Raw genomic sequence first — 14,902 nt, forward strand, 5'->3', positions numbered from 1 at the left:
ATCCATTTTGGAAAATGCCCACTTTACTGTAGTTTTTGCTATGCAGATTGTTCTTTCAGTCAAATGTTATCCAGAATGCATTAAACCTAAATGCTTGTGTTTCAGGTGAGGTCTGAAAAGGCATTGTAAGTGAATAGTTTATAAATTCAAAGGGTCTGTAAAGGTAATTGTTATGTAACTAGTGCTCTGGAAGGTGCATTCATCATTACAGGTGTACATATCCTATTCTGGTGTGACATCCTAATGATATCTGTTGATGATCTGTCATTTCAAGTCTAGTCAACTGCTTTGCCTTTTGTAGAGCTTTGGGAGTTGAATTCTGCAGTGGAACTCAAAGCCGTGTGGGCAGCAGCAGGGTCCAACATGGAGAGTCTTTGCTGAAACCATTTTAGTTTGCTGGGGCACTGAGTGCCTGTTCAACAGTTCACATATTCAACAGAATTTGACTGCACTGATAATTTCTCAGCGCTGCTTCTCTAGAGGTTTGCAGAATGACAAAGAGTCAGGGCTGCTGGTGCTGAAAAGCACATGGATTCTTTCTGACTGTGTACCAGACTGTCCAAACAGGACTTTCATATTCGTCCCCATTCAGCAATCTATTAGCACATCTACTTTCCTCTTGTTAAAGCTATTCCTTTTGTTCATTGTGATGCGTGAGTATCTGAATTGCCAAACGAGGAGTGGAGTGGCTGCAGTTCCATGCTGTTTGCTGGCCAGGTGGTCCGCTGAGGCTTTGCAAAACTCCTACACTATCAACGTCAGTTTTTGGTTCTGGAATACAGCTACTCGGTTCTCTTACTGTAGTGACTGAATGATGGGAAGGCAACACAGGTTAGATCTTGTGGGTGTATCTTTCACAGATGTGAAACTTTGATTTAATGACTGTTACTCACCTCACTGCTTTCTGTGGTAAGTTGTCTCAAAAGCTAATTACCTCCCTTGTATGAAAGAAATGACATTTTAGTCCCAGTTGTAAAATACAGTGTGTGGATTTTCTATCTCTGCACCTTACGTAGTGCAGCTTTTTCTTTGTACTGGTATTATGTGAAATGAAGTTCAAACTTTGCTTTCAACTTCAGAAAAGAAGTAAATATCCTGAAGTTTTTATTGCAAGATAGCTTTCGAGACAACTGTAGTTTTTATTTTGCTTGCTATAAAATAAGGAACTCAAGTCTCTGCAAGATTAATGAAGCCCTCTTTTGATTGTTTTTGGAGGAGGATAGAGCTTATCTTCTGTTGCTCAGTAAACAGTTTTCTTCTTTTATGTATTCTTATAAAGAACTTAAGGGATGCTTTGCAAATGCTGCACACACATCACAATAGTAGAGCACCGAAGCAGCACCATGCTTAATGTAGAATGCAGGTGAAGTAACTTATTAAAAAAAAAATCTGTGTATAAGAAATGGAAGAAGAGTTGCACTAAGACAGCAGGGCGATTCTGGGTGTTTCTTCTAGGGATTCTTTTTGGTACTTTGGGTAGAAACAGAGAAGAAAAATTGTTTTCAAGAAACAAGTGCTGAGAGCTTTGTATCGAATTAATAAACAGTTTGTTTCCAGGTGAATTCTGTTATACTATGGAAGCTATTTCACTTACAGCTTGGCTAGAGGTTATGCTTGGTTGGCCAGATAGCATGCAGTGTGATGTCAGATGTAAGATAGCTGTCTTTAGACAGTGGCATAAAACAATGAGCAAGTAATGTAGTAACAGCTTATTTTGTGACCACAGGTGAGTATCACGCCTGTTCTGGCCCTAAACAGTTGAGATTCTTCCTATTATCTTTCCTGGGTGCTCAACCTCACAAGTGTGCTCTTTCCTGAGTAACTCTATCCTTTAGTGACTTTCGAGTGATTAGGCCCAATGAATAGCAGCCAGGAGGCCGCTGAAAATTAAACAAATAGCTTTTTTTAAAGATGTGTTTTAATGAGTGTATAACCCCATATCTTGAAACTTTCCAGATCTGAAAGTGTTGTGTTCCCATGGGAACCGAGGGAAATATTCTCTCATTTTAACTCCTTATTAAGGTGCACATCCCTGAGATATCAGCCTTAGGAACTGCGATCCATGGGAAGACTTGAGCTTTCCCAGAAGGAAGTCATGGATCTTGTTTACTGATGATCCTGATGATCTGAAGATTAAGGGCTATTTAAAGTGAGAGGAAAAGTGCAGATACAGGTTTTTCTGAGACCAGCAGGAAAGTTGGTTTAGTACCAAATGCCCAGCTGAGAGTACTTTATGTACAAAGGCTAGTTAGGAATCATATGCTGTTCTGGCCATGAAATATCCATGTCTCTGTGATTTACTACTGAAGTACTTCAGTGATGCAGACTTGAGGATTTGTGTCATTTTAATGAGCATTGTTCATGGAGAAAATCCTGTTTCAAAAAAAAAAAAATATATATATCCTCAATTTGACATAAATGTTTTCCCTCTTGAGTTTGGATTCGTGATCTTTAATCCATGGCATTATGCTCCTTTAGTCTGGCCTTGTCTCTGCTGCCAGTGCTGGTGCTGCTTCAATGATGCTGACAATGGCTTTGTCATTTATCTCCTCCTAATGTCCCTGCTGGGCTGGGTCTCTTTCTTCCTGCTTTAAATGCTAGTTTTTCTGTGTGCTTCATATTATTTTTCTGCTGCCAGCCTGCTGAGCACTTTTAAAATGTTTTTAAGTAAAATCAATAAGATCTTTCTTTTTACATGTATTCATCAAGCCAGAGCCATTAGTGAAATATTCTAGGAGCGCCTTCATCAATAACTAACATTTAGCATCTTGCCCTGCAGAACTGTTTCTGATTTATATGTTTATTAGAAGAAAATAAAGTCAAACAACTTTGAATGGCTCACCAGATTTTGAAATACCTTAGAATTTTTTGTTTTTATTTTTGATGTAATAAATGGTCAAGTTGCTATTGTGATCGTAAATGGCTCTAAGAACTTAATGGCTGGGATCATTCTTGGGTTGCTTGGCAGTCAAGGAATTGGCTGGCAACAGTACTTCTTTTATTAAAAAGCACTAGGGGAAAAAAAGCAAAGGTGCATGTCTGTGTGGGAGTGTGACACCACGGGAGGGATGTTGTGTGGGCTCTGAATGGATTCAGCCAATCTGTGGGCAAAATTGCTGTCCCTATTAACCATCAGACATTGTTTTTAATTTCTTTGTGAGACCTAGTTAAGGAAATCACCAGTGCTTAAGAGCACATCAGACAAGCAGGGTTATGGCCTGAATGCTTATGCCCTCATTCAGAGCAGTGAGATTGCCCATCTTTTCTTACTGTCTCTGAGATCGGCCACAGGCTCAGGCAGGTGTCCAGCAGGCACAGCAAGATGGTGGTAATTGGCAGCGAGTGGTTTCAGTGCCTGGGACAATAAATGCTTTCTGAAAACAGAGCTGCACTGCATGAAGGAGGCCTTACTTTTTCCAGTCCTCTTTTTGAGGATGTACTGGGGACACTGCAGTGTCTCAGATAATCTGTTCACATAGGATGCCAGAGGAAAGCCTGGAAGAAGTGGGGTCAAAGCAAATCAGCATCCTCTCCCTAACTTTTCCACATCGCTTTGCTTTCTGTGTTGTGAGCTGTAAAACAGTGCAGTGATGCTAGAAAAGGGCACATGTGGCTTGTTCCAGAAGACATTAGTAACTGAGAGTGGGAGTAGAAATGAGGCAATAGAATTGGTAGCACAAACACACACGTCTCTGCAGCTTACAAAATAGCCTTCTTACCAGATTTGTTTGTCTTAGGTTACAGCTCTGTGCCTGGCTTTCCTATTTGCATCCCATTAATTCATCTGCTGCTTGTAACATTCACCTTAAAACGCTCTTATTCTCTCTTGAGTTCTTTTCCAGGTACAAGAGTGCAGTGGGAAAGAGTGGAGCAAAGATGCTTAGGGGAGAGAAGGGACAAGAAAAACTGGTAAGAAAGTAGAGCTGAAAATGAAGAGGTGTTTTTGACCCATTCCTGACACTGCTCTTTCCTAAGAAAGACGTAGTCCTGGATGCTTCAGTGCTTGTTCTCAGGGACAAAGGATTATTTTTGATCTTTCAGAATTAAGTACTTCAAAGTCAGATCTGCAGCTGAGTGTATGCATTAAAAACAAAATGCATCATTTCACAGATGTCAGACTACTTTTAGTGGCTTCAGAACATAATTTTATAGTTCACACGGGGGGGGGGAGGGGTCTAGAAGAGGAATGACAAGAGGTGAACGCATATTTCAGTTGTTACATTTTGAAGTAGATGAACTCATTTTAGGCAATCATGAAAGAAGATATATTAACTGTTATAAAGCAAGAAAGGTAAGGAGAGGATGCCATTTTTACTAGCCTTTCTTTAAGCACATAAAGCAATTAGCTTAAATGCATCATTTCAAAGCTTAAGAAGCTTTTAAGTAGAAATGCATAATACAGGTTGTTACTGTATCCTGATGTGAGAGAAAGCATTTATTTTCATTTCAGCAGTTGAAAAGATAGATTTCTATGATGCCCTTCAAAAGGCAGCAACATTTCACTGTTTTTGTTTTGCTTATATTGAATTGCAGTAAACCTCAGCACGGCTTATTCTTTGGTGAGCAGTATGTCAGCACTGAGTCCCTGTCTGCAGCTGGCTTTCTTTGGGGTCAACAAAACCATTTCAAGTTCTGCAGGTACAGAATATGCATTTGCAGTGTAAATGGAGCATTGTGTACAAACACTAAATATGCTTTTAAAAGAACAGGATTAATGCTCTGTAATCTTTGCTATGCAGATTGCTCTTTGAGCAAACTGCTACACAGAATGCATGAAGGCTAGCTGCTGCTGCGCTTGCTTTGTATACAGTTCCTTCTTAGCTTTATACTCTCACTTGTCAAAGGGCACTGGCAGACTGTTGGTTTCTTGTCAGGGTGATTCATTTCACCCAGCTGCTCACCCGCAGAGTGGCTGCTGCCTTTAACCATGGCGTTTGCCTGCTATGATGTCCTTAGCACAGTGTCTGCCCCTCTGCCTGCAGAAAGGAGTGCATATTTTCTCCTCTGTCCCACCCGTGGGCCTTCTCATGGACTATCACAGCGATGTGCAGTGCTGGTGTGGTGTTTATGCAGGTAGGCAAGATGAGTAAAGATGCTCGTGTGTCTGCTGGTGGTGCTCAGCCACCTCTGGCAGAGGCAGAGCAGGCAGCGGTGTGGCAGTGCTCTGTACTGCAGAGGGTCAGCAGAGTGTATAAGGGAAGTAGGTAACTTAAAGCACGTGGTCTTTCTCTTGGCTTCAGTGAGAGGACTCCTGCCTCGCTTCAGTAAGTTACGTACATTATTACTCACTGAATTATGTATTTAATTTTCACCTTTTCACTTTTTTTTTTTTTTTTTTGGTGAAATACAAACAAGTGGGTTGAAAAACGGTATTTCTTTTTGCAGGGGGGAAAGGAGAATAAAAAATTAATGATGTGGCACGTTACTTAGAGTTGTTCTGCATCTGATGAATATGTAACAGTTCTATTTTCTACTTAAAAATTGTCAGAATAGAATTAGTGTTACATCTTATGTGTTTATCTAGGAAATGCTTTTGTTTCTCTAGAGACTGCTATTAAAAGCTGTGCAGAATGAATAAACCTGTTTGTTGAATGTGTTAGTGATTTGTTTCTAGGGCCAGGAATGTGTAACTTTCGCTGAATTGTATGGAGTTGCCTTGCATCAGTTTTGTTGGTTCTCTGCTATGCTGAGGATATTGTTTACTACTGGAAGGAATAGCATGTTCATACAGCTATAGCTGGTGTTCAACTGCTCCATTTTATCAGTGGAAACAGCAGAACTCATCCCCACTCTCTCTTTTATTGGTATCTGGTCAAGTGTAGTTGAATATTTTGGGAAGCTCAGTTAGTACAGCACTTGGTTATTTCCTGGCAACCTGTGAGTGCTTGCAAATCTGTGGATAAAGCACTACAGGTAACCAGAACTCCCACTCCTGTGTGTGCTTCTGCAGAAGTCAGGAGGGATCCCCACAGATTCCTTTCTGTGTGGCACGGGAGTGATGCTGAAGATGGGATGATTTAAGGAATAGGTGGAAAAAAATCTTCAGCCTTCATGCTGGTGCCTTTAATTCTTCAGTAAGGAAAATGCTTCAGCAGCGTTCATTTTGAAGTAAGGTCAATCCAGTAACTTTTTAATTATACATAAGCCACGCAGCATACTCCTTCTTCCATGCCAAGGAGAGCCCTTCCATGAATTAGCCTGATTTCTTTGGGTCAGAATCTGATTCAAATGTGCTGCGATACTGTTTCAGTGGAAGCTGATCTGTTGACCTTTGATAACTTGGGGAGGAGTTCCTGAGCCTAGGAGATGCTCGTGGTGTATGGGGCAGGCTTGATTCCTGTCTCTACAGTGTGTGCTCTGTGCTCCCAGCATCAGCCCTGGTGATCTGAATGGGAAGTGGGAAGCTCAACCGTAGCACAGCTGCTTTAATTCTTCTGATGATTATGAAAAGCCTTGCAGAAGTGAATAGCAAAGAATGATTTGAAAGAGGAAAAAAATGTTTGGAAGCCTTTACTTTAAGAAATAAACCGGTCAGCAATCATGCAGGGTCAGTGGGGAGCTTCTCCAAAGCGTGGGTTCATGCACATGGAGAGAGGATGATCCTCAATGTGCTGTTGGCTACATGTGGGGTGAGTGCTGGCAGAGGGCTGCAACCAGCTGGAGCTGCCAGAGCTGCCCTGCAGCTGGCTTAGTGTGAGGGATCCAAATTAACTCTGTGGGAAGGATGCATCTGATCAGAGGGCACCAGATGTGCTGGATGCAGGAAAAAGGCATGAGGAAAAGGGGAAACTTATTTTTTGCTTTAAAAATTCGTTGTCTTAGACATTATCTGGCTTTGGTTGGTCAAACGTGCATGTTTGTGCAATCTATTGCAGGCTGACATCAGAATGAAAAGAGAAACTGAACTCATGGGTCTGAACTGTGGTGCTTAATTGAAGAACTGTCAGTGCCATAAGCAGCAGCATATAAAGGCTCCTTCTGAGTTTTAATTAATACTCAGCTGCTCATCTTCTTTCACTTCATCTGCCCAGGCACATATCACAAAGGGCAAGCCCTGGAAATGAAGATACAATTATTCTTTAATTTGAAAAGCAAACTGTAGAGTTGGTAGCATTGACTCCTGCTCACAGTGCTGTCAAACCTTGCTTTAACTCAATTATTGAGGCATTTGGTTCATTTAGAATAGATTCGAGCATGTGAATGTGAAGCAGCATCAATGTAAAACATTGGTGTTCCTTCGCAGACGATGTAAGTATCCACAGCAGTCAATAATATTTATCTCTCTATGTATTTTCCAGCTTAAATTAAAGCAAAAAAAAAAAAAAAAAAGAAACCAAAAACCAACCAACCAAAAAAAAAAACAACCAAACACACAGGCGTATCAGGAGTGAAAATAAACTCCAGACTGGTGTTTGTGGATGTGAACTCCAACAGAAATGAAGCTCGACAGAGCACTTTGTAGGGCTGAGATGAATAGCAAGCTGCTTGGCTTCTGGCTCTTGTCACCCAGAAGAAATGTTACTGGCAGCATAATTTAGGATTCTCATAGGCTGATTGGAAGTGTTTGTTTTTGTCACAGAGGAGAAAAAGAGGCTTGCTTTTTTTTTTTTTTTTTTTTTTTTTTTTTTTGCTTATAAGTAGTTTTAAAACATTTCTGACTGTAGGTCATAGTTTGACATTATGTGCCTTAAATAACAAAATGCCTTCAACCAGAGTGTGAAAAAGCCAGATTTGATCAGGACACCATTTTCAGAGCAGTGTTCCACTCACCCTTTAACTAAGTGTGAAGTATATTTGCTGGTCTGCTCTCATTCTTAAATCAACTTGGACTGGTTCTGCAGAAAAGTGTGATGTACAAATTTTTCTGTTGGTCTACCATTATTCCAGATTTACATGAGAACTTGGAACCCCAAAAGCATTCACTAAGCTCACTTTAAATGAATAATGTCAAAGTTCAATTTCATTTAAGGCTGTCTCCCATTTGCTTGTATGTAGTGGTAGAGAAGGAATGCAGGAAAGTTGTCCCATTGGCTGGCAGGTGAGAATTAGTTCAAAAGGAAGGCCGGTGCCTCCAGGAATGTCTTTCTAGCAGCAGTCTGATCTCTGCAGGTTACTCTTTGGAGTTATTTTAAATCAGTCTCTCCGTAGGCTGTGCTGGTTGGAAGTACCTGTTACCTGCAATCCTGTTTAACTTACGACTTTAAAGCATAATTGAGGGCATTATTTCAAAGCACAGTGCTTTCTGAAGCTCCGTTTCTGAGAAGGGGTTTTGCACTTCAACAAGAACTCTTCTGATGCTGTGAACCCTGGCCTCTGTCCTGGTTTTGTGAAGGTAAAGCTGAGCTGGGAAGGCTCTGGCATTCTTTACAATGCTTAGATGAAGTATACTTCAGTATTTCATCAAAATGCAGATGAAACCTAACTCAGTGTTTTATTGTTTTCTTTGATGAAGGAACTTGCAAAGAAATTATTCCGTAAGCAATTCCTTCTTGCCTGCCCTGCTGAAGGAGTTCAGGCACAAAGGCTTTTCTCTTACAGCATGGCATGTTTGCATTGCGCCTCCTGGGGATGTTGACATAACTTGCAAATGCTAAAGAGAAGACTGCGCCCCAACGAGGTGGTGAAATGCCAATGGATTTGCATAGGATCCTAGAATGGCTGAGGCTGGAAGGGTCCCTAAAGATCACCCAGTCCCAGCCCTGCCATGGGTTGGGTGCCTCTCACCAGATCAGCGCCCAGAGCCCCAGCCAACCTGAACACCCCCAGGAATGGCTCAACCACAGCTCTGTGGGCAGCACTGCCAGTACCTCACTGCCTCTGTGTAAAGAATGTCTTTCTAACATCTGACTTAAATCTCCCCTCTCTCAGTTTATAGCATTCCCCCTTCTCCTGTCACTATTAGACCATGTAGAAAGTCAGTATTTAAGAGAGAGGTCTCCTGCAGTGTTATGGTTGTACCTGTGTAGGAGCAGCTGTGCTAAGCCTCCCATGCTCCATGAGGTTCTATCATGTGAAACTCAATCACAAGACCAGATTCTCTGATAAGAGATATTTTGTTTAATTTTTTTTACGACAATACTGGAATGGACCAAGGCTGAGGGGTTTTTTTGTGTCTCTTTGTAGATGCTCAGGCAGTGGAGATGCTGACCAGTCAATTGTATCTGACAGTGCTATTGGAAATGAGTCTCTTTTCTGTCTTTTCCTCTGCATACTGCCCTAGTTTCCTCCCAGCAGCTGCACAGCGTGGCACCAGCAGTGCAATTCAGATCTAAATTTATGAATGTCTGCTACAGTGTGAGTTGTGCCCCTACGTGCTGCTTGTTCTCATGCATCTTAAAGCAGTAGGAAAATAACAAAGCTGATGGAAAAAGGGCACAGGAACGTAATAATGGTGGAAAGCACATTTTCCTCATTTAGTCATCTAAGAAAAAATGTGTTAATAGATTCTGAAAGAGTGCTGGAAAGTTGATGCTGCAGTGCGCAGTGCACACACTGATGTGTGGCTTGGGGAGCTTGGAGGGGAGTGTTTGTGAAGGCAATGCTGCCTCGCGGTCAGAACATCAGCAGTCCTGTGCTCTGCTTGGAACTGTAGTTGAAACTGCCGATAACCTTGGAGGTAGATGCAGTGAAGGGCTTCAAATCATTAAGGAGAAAAAGCCATCTGAATACTTTCAAAAATCCCAACCACTGACCATCACGATCCTTTTATGAATTGTTCCATGTGCTGATTACAGCCGACGTGTTCAGGGTGCAGCCATCACTCACCTGCAGCACGTTCCCTCACCACCTCTCCTGCAGCAGTGCTATTTCCCTGACTCAGCGCTTAAAAGGTGCTTTGAGGAACACTGCTTTATAGCTCTCTCCTTCTCTCTGCTTTACTATTTCCATGCACAGTTGTTTTCTTTCCTTTGTCATTGCTTGGCATTATGTTTTCTTTCTTTTTGTTGCTGTAAGAGCCCTAGCAGCTGGATTCCCACTTACCTGTGTCTGTTTTTGTATTGCCTGCCTTCCTTTTCCCCTTAATGAGCGCTGCACTCTGTAGTTTTTCCTGTGTAATATAGGTAACTGACAGATGTTCTTCAGTCTTTTCTTAAACTTTGCTATCCTTAGCTATGCTGTTGTTATTTACTGCTGCTATTCCCCTTATGGTGGCCTCCAAAGAGAAAAACAGGGCTTTGGCTGCATTAGTGCTGTACCTGGAGAGCGAGAATGGGACCTTTGTGAGAAAGCTGGAATGTGACTGATGGGGGGGGAGGAAGGAGAGGCATTGGGGTGATAGAGCCGTGCTGGTTGGTGTGGCCTGGGAAATGTCCTGACACCAGATCACACCTTTAATACTGTGTGCTGGTACATAGCCCTCTGGTCCTTGGGGAATTGGAGTAAAAATGATAATAGGCACTGGAGAGGGAAACGTATTCTTGGAGATGTCTTGCAGTGTGCACTAATATAGCTGGGAAAGTAAGAAAAGACAAAGCAACATTTACTCTTCAAAGTGTTTTTTTGGTTTTTTTTTTTTTTATTTCTTGGTTCTTGGTGTCAATTCTTCCCTTTCTGTCTTACCATGCTGGCAAGAGCATCAGGATCCCAGAGTGCTCAGTGCTGAATTAAGCTCAGCCCCTGCTCCATATACTGGGGGCATCAGCATGGGGTGGTGAGCCTTTGGGGTAGGAGTGGGCAAAGCCCCCAGCAGTGAGGTCATTCAGAAGGACTGCAGGATTGAGATGGACGTGTGAGAGCTGGTTCCTAAAGAAATTATTGCATTTGACATTTGCTGCATGTACTTGTGCCATTGCTGGTTGTAAAAACAAACAAGGAGGAGGCAACCAACTAGCACCCATGTGTGCCCACCAGAAAGATGGTGATGGGTGCAGCAAAGATGGGAGGAACTGGTGGGGAAGGGTTTGTGAGTGGGAGATGCTGGACTCTCTTTTAGTTGAAGAGGATTGCTGGATGTCTGTGATGTATTATTGGGCTCTTATTTTGCTTGAATGAAGCAGATAGATTTGCTTATCTAGGTTAGGCCTGAGTCATCAACAGAAATGGCTGAGCTATTTGTGCTTTTTGAAAACAAGATTGCCCAGAGATAAAGCACTGACACCCAGGGGACCACAAATGGCATCTCATGGTGACCCTGTTTTCACTTTTTCTCCCTTCCAGACATGGAGAGGGAGATGAGCATCCTCTCAAAAGCATACCGAAGGAGCAATTACTGATTTTTAACAACTGGAAATACTGTCGCTTCCCCCCACCCCCTTCTTGTTTTCTTCATTTCTTTACATTCACTTCTTTTCAGTGCTTCCTTGCCAGCTCACTATTATTCCAGGCATTCCTGTTGACTTCATGCTGCAGCTCCCCAGAGCTTCTCACTCATTGCCTTGTGCCTCCACTGCTCTCTCTCCAGCACCTCCCTCTTTCCAGGCTCTATTCCACTTCTTTGGATCACTATCTGAGAGGTTTGTCTGTATCTTTTCCCTACTTGCAGGCTGGGAGAGGTGGAGGCAGCTTCCTTTATGAGAAGGAACTATCTGTGGGCAGGCATCTTACCTCTAACAAGCCCAGGGAGCTGCGTTTTCATGTGTGCTGTCCCTTATCTCCGCTGGTAGGAGGCAGTTTGCCATTTCAGGGTGACACAGGGAGCCGTAGTCTTAAATTTTGAGTTATGGATGTCAGCAGTGGTTACCAGGGAAACTTCTAAAATTACCCTGGTGATGTCTCCTCTCAGATACTACATCAGATCTCCAGCAAAAGGCACTGAGTGAGCAGGCACAGGCTGAGGAAGCATCGTTGTGCAAAGCTCCTGTAGGCTGTACTTACAAGTAAGATAAAAATCCCTAAAACTTAAGGGTGATGCAGGGTCAGCAGTTCTGCAATCCTGAATCCGCAAAGGAGTATGAGGGAAACACAAAATGTTGATTCTGTAAAATTTCTGTAAGACAGTAACTTTAACAGATCTGTGTTTGTTAACCTCTTTTTTAGGTTTTATGGTTTTGTTTTTAAATAACATCCAGAGAGCAGTTGCTTCCAATAGCTGGCTGACAGAACCTGTAACTCATGGCTAGGAACCTATGCGTGTGGAGATGCTGTGCTTCCCCACCCCCTAAGCATCCAAAGAGGGTAAAAGGATAGAAATGCACTCATGCATATTTAAATGCATGCTAATCAGAAACCTGTAGAACTACGAGTTCCTGTTGCATTAGAACATGTTTTCCAGCTATAATGCTGTGCTGCCTTCTCTTCCTTAGTAAGTATGAGCCACAGAGTACTGGAGATTGGGATAATTGGATCCCTGCATGTTTTCCCTGTCCTTGTTCTTGTTTTTTGGCAATTGCTATTCATTGCTGTCACACAATGCTCAGAAGTAATTCATTGAGCTGGATGGCCAGGCTTATGGCTGGCAAACATCTGCCCTTCCTGGAGCTGCTGGGTGGGCTTGGTTGACCTGTCCTGACTCTGTGCCTACCAGCCTGCCAGGAGCCATGCAAACAGTGTTTCCTAAATGCTACATGGCCAATTTATGCATATGTTGTTACTGTCTTCACTCATATAGGGCTCTGCTTTGAAGTACAAGATTTTCTCAAGGGAAAGATGAATGGAAGTTGCTCCCAAAGTAATGCGTCCTATTTATTACCATGGGACTACAACAGCTACAAAGAGTATGATCACACTACTTGGTACAGTAAATTCTCAGCTATAAAACACTGTTTTTCAGCATAGCGCCACAGTCAGCTTTGCGTTGTCACCAACACAAATGTGATGAAAAGCCTGCATGTCACACTCATCAAAATCTGCATGTCTATTCAAAATGTTGTTTGGCTTTCACATCACTGCTGAAACGCGCCATCCACTGCCTCACTGTGCTCACATCCACTGTTTGGTCTCTGCACATGTTCACAAGAGCCAATGACTATCGATGGATGCTATTTTTCTTCAAAGAGGAATTCGGTGACACATCTCTGCTTCCTGCATGCTTCCATGTCAGACACCATTGTGTCAGACTGCCCCTCTGCTGCTATCTGTCACACAGCAACAAAATGTAATGGGATATTGGTGGGAAGGTTCAATCTCTACTGCCATAACGTCAACATCCACCTCTGTTATTGTAGTCATAACATAGGAGGCATTACTTTTGGAGCAGCCCCTTATATATTCTATGCTGTTAACTGGAATAAATGTTTGTATATTGTGCAACTTCACTTTCAAAATGCATTGGTTGGCCGGGTAAGCCATGTGTGTATGTTATAACAAACGTTGGGTCAATCTCTTGAAGCAATAACAGCTAAGATAGATTACATGGCTCAGATGCCTTACTGCATGGGGCTGACCGTGCTGTTGGTGTGTTCTCGGGCTCACTTTTAGTGCTTGCATGAAAGCCATAAGGCCGTAATCTAAACATCTGAGGAATGTGCACAGAAATACGCCACACATGCAGCTGTGACAGATAATTGGCCAACCTCAGAACTTGGGAACGTGCTGCTGTGAGAACCTGATTGCTCTGCTGAAATGGAGCCATAAAGTGAGCAGGTAATTAATCACCATATGATTAATCAAAAGCTCATCGCTGTGGATGCTGTGCATGAAACAATAAGTGCCTTAAGTAGCAAATTCCTATGGGGTTGTGATGAAGTTCTGCCAGCTGCTGCAGTGTGCAGAGCAGTGGCACTGCAGGTTTGGAGAGCTGGAGGGTTGCTCTGGCTTCAGGACTGCTGGAGGAGCACATTGCTTCTGTAAAGTTTTGTTCCTTTTGGGTTCAGTGCATCAGGATCTGCCTGTAGAGAGCACGTGTGCAAACCTGGTCTGACAGAGCAGGTGTGCAGGCAGAGCAACTCGTGGCTGTAGAAGAAGTTTGGTGGCTGCTGGTATTCGTTCTTTTGTGCATCCCATTATTTCATCTGGAGACTACATTTTCTTTTTATTATTCTTGTAGTGAGAAGCTGTGTCCTGAAACACTCATTGTTTTAAGTCAGGTGTGTTCCAGTGCTGTTTTCCTGCAGCAGACAGCCACTGATGGCAGCCAGCTCCCTGCCTGAGCAGCAGCTGACACAGATCAGCAATTCTGAAGAGCTGTGGGGATGTTTAATGAGATGTAGAGCAGCTCATCATTGCTCTGAACTCACTGAGGCTGCCATGCTGGCAGCCAGAAGTGAAAGGGAAGTCAAAAACACATTTTGGGGGTTTGGTGGCACAGTTGTAAGCAGTTGTTTGTAGGATGGTAGCAAGCAGAGCTGCCCAGCAGTGAGTGACCCAACCCCACAATTCTGGGACCTATCCAAGAGCATTCATTTTAATGGAGCTGGGCCAGATGACCTTTAAAGGTCCCTTCCAACTCATGTCATCCTTTGCTTCTTTGATTCTCTGTCATTGCCGCTGTCTCTCTTGGTGAAGGGTAGCAGAAGTGCCATGCTCCTGTTCCTCTGAGAAGCAAAGCAACTCAAAGAGAAGTGGAGAATGCTTTTCCCTACCTCCCAAACAAGCCCAGCAGGAGATGTAGGGATTTGCAGCATCATGTGCATTTCCTCGCTCAAATTATATTTTAGGAGTAGTTACTTGCAGCACTCTAATGGCAACAGTAGATGTACAAAGATATTCAAAGGAAACTTGCAGTTCTTAATTTATTCTTACTTTTGCTCTTTAATCTTTACAAAGATGTGGAGAAGGACAACAAAACTAAGGGTGAGTTTATTGTAAGGTATTCCTGTTTCATTTGGGTGGTGTTTAATGAGCAGTCTGTGAGTGAGTTTACGTATGTTAAATATTTATTTTTCTTCTGTGGAACTGAATGCTCTCACGTTGCTGCCAGATCACTAATTGGGTAACTGCGGGTGCTCAGGGCATTTCTGAAGCAGCAGTTTTATCCACGGTCCTCATCTCATTAAGGGTTTTACTGTTCGTGTTCCAGAAGTTG

Source organism: Tetrao urogallus (genome assembly GCF_951394365.1).
Source record: "Tetrao urogallus genome assembly, chromosome: 5".
In the NCBI taxonomy this organism is placed as follows: Eukaryota; Metazoa; Chordata; class Aves; order Galliformes; family Phasianidae; genus Tetrao; species Tetrao urogallus.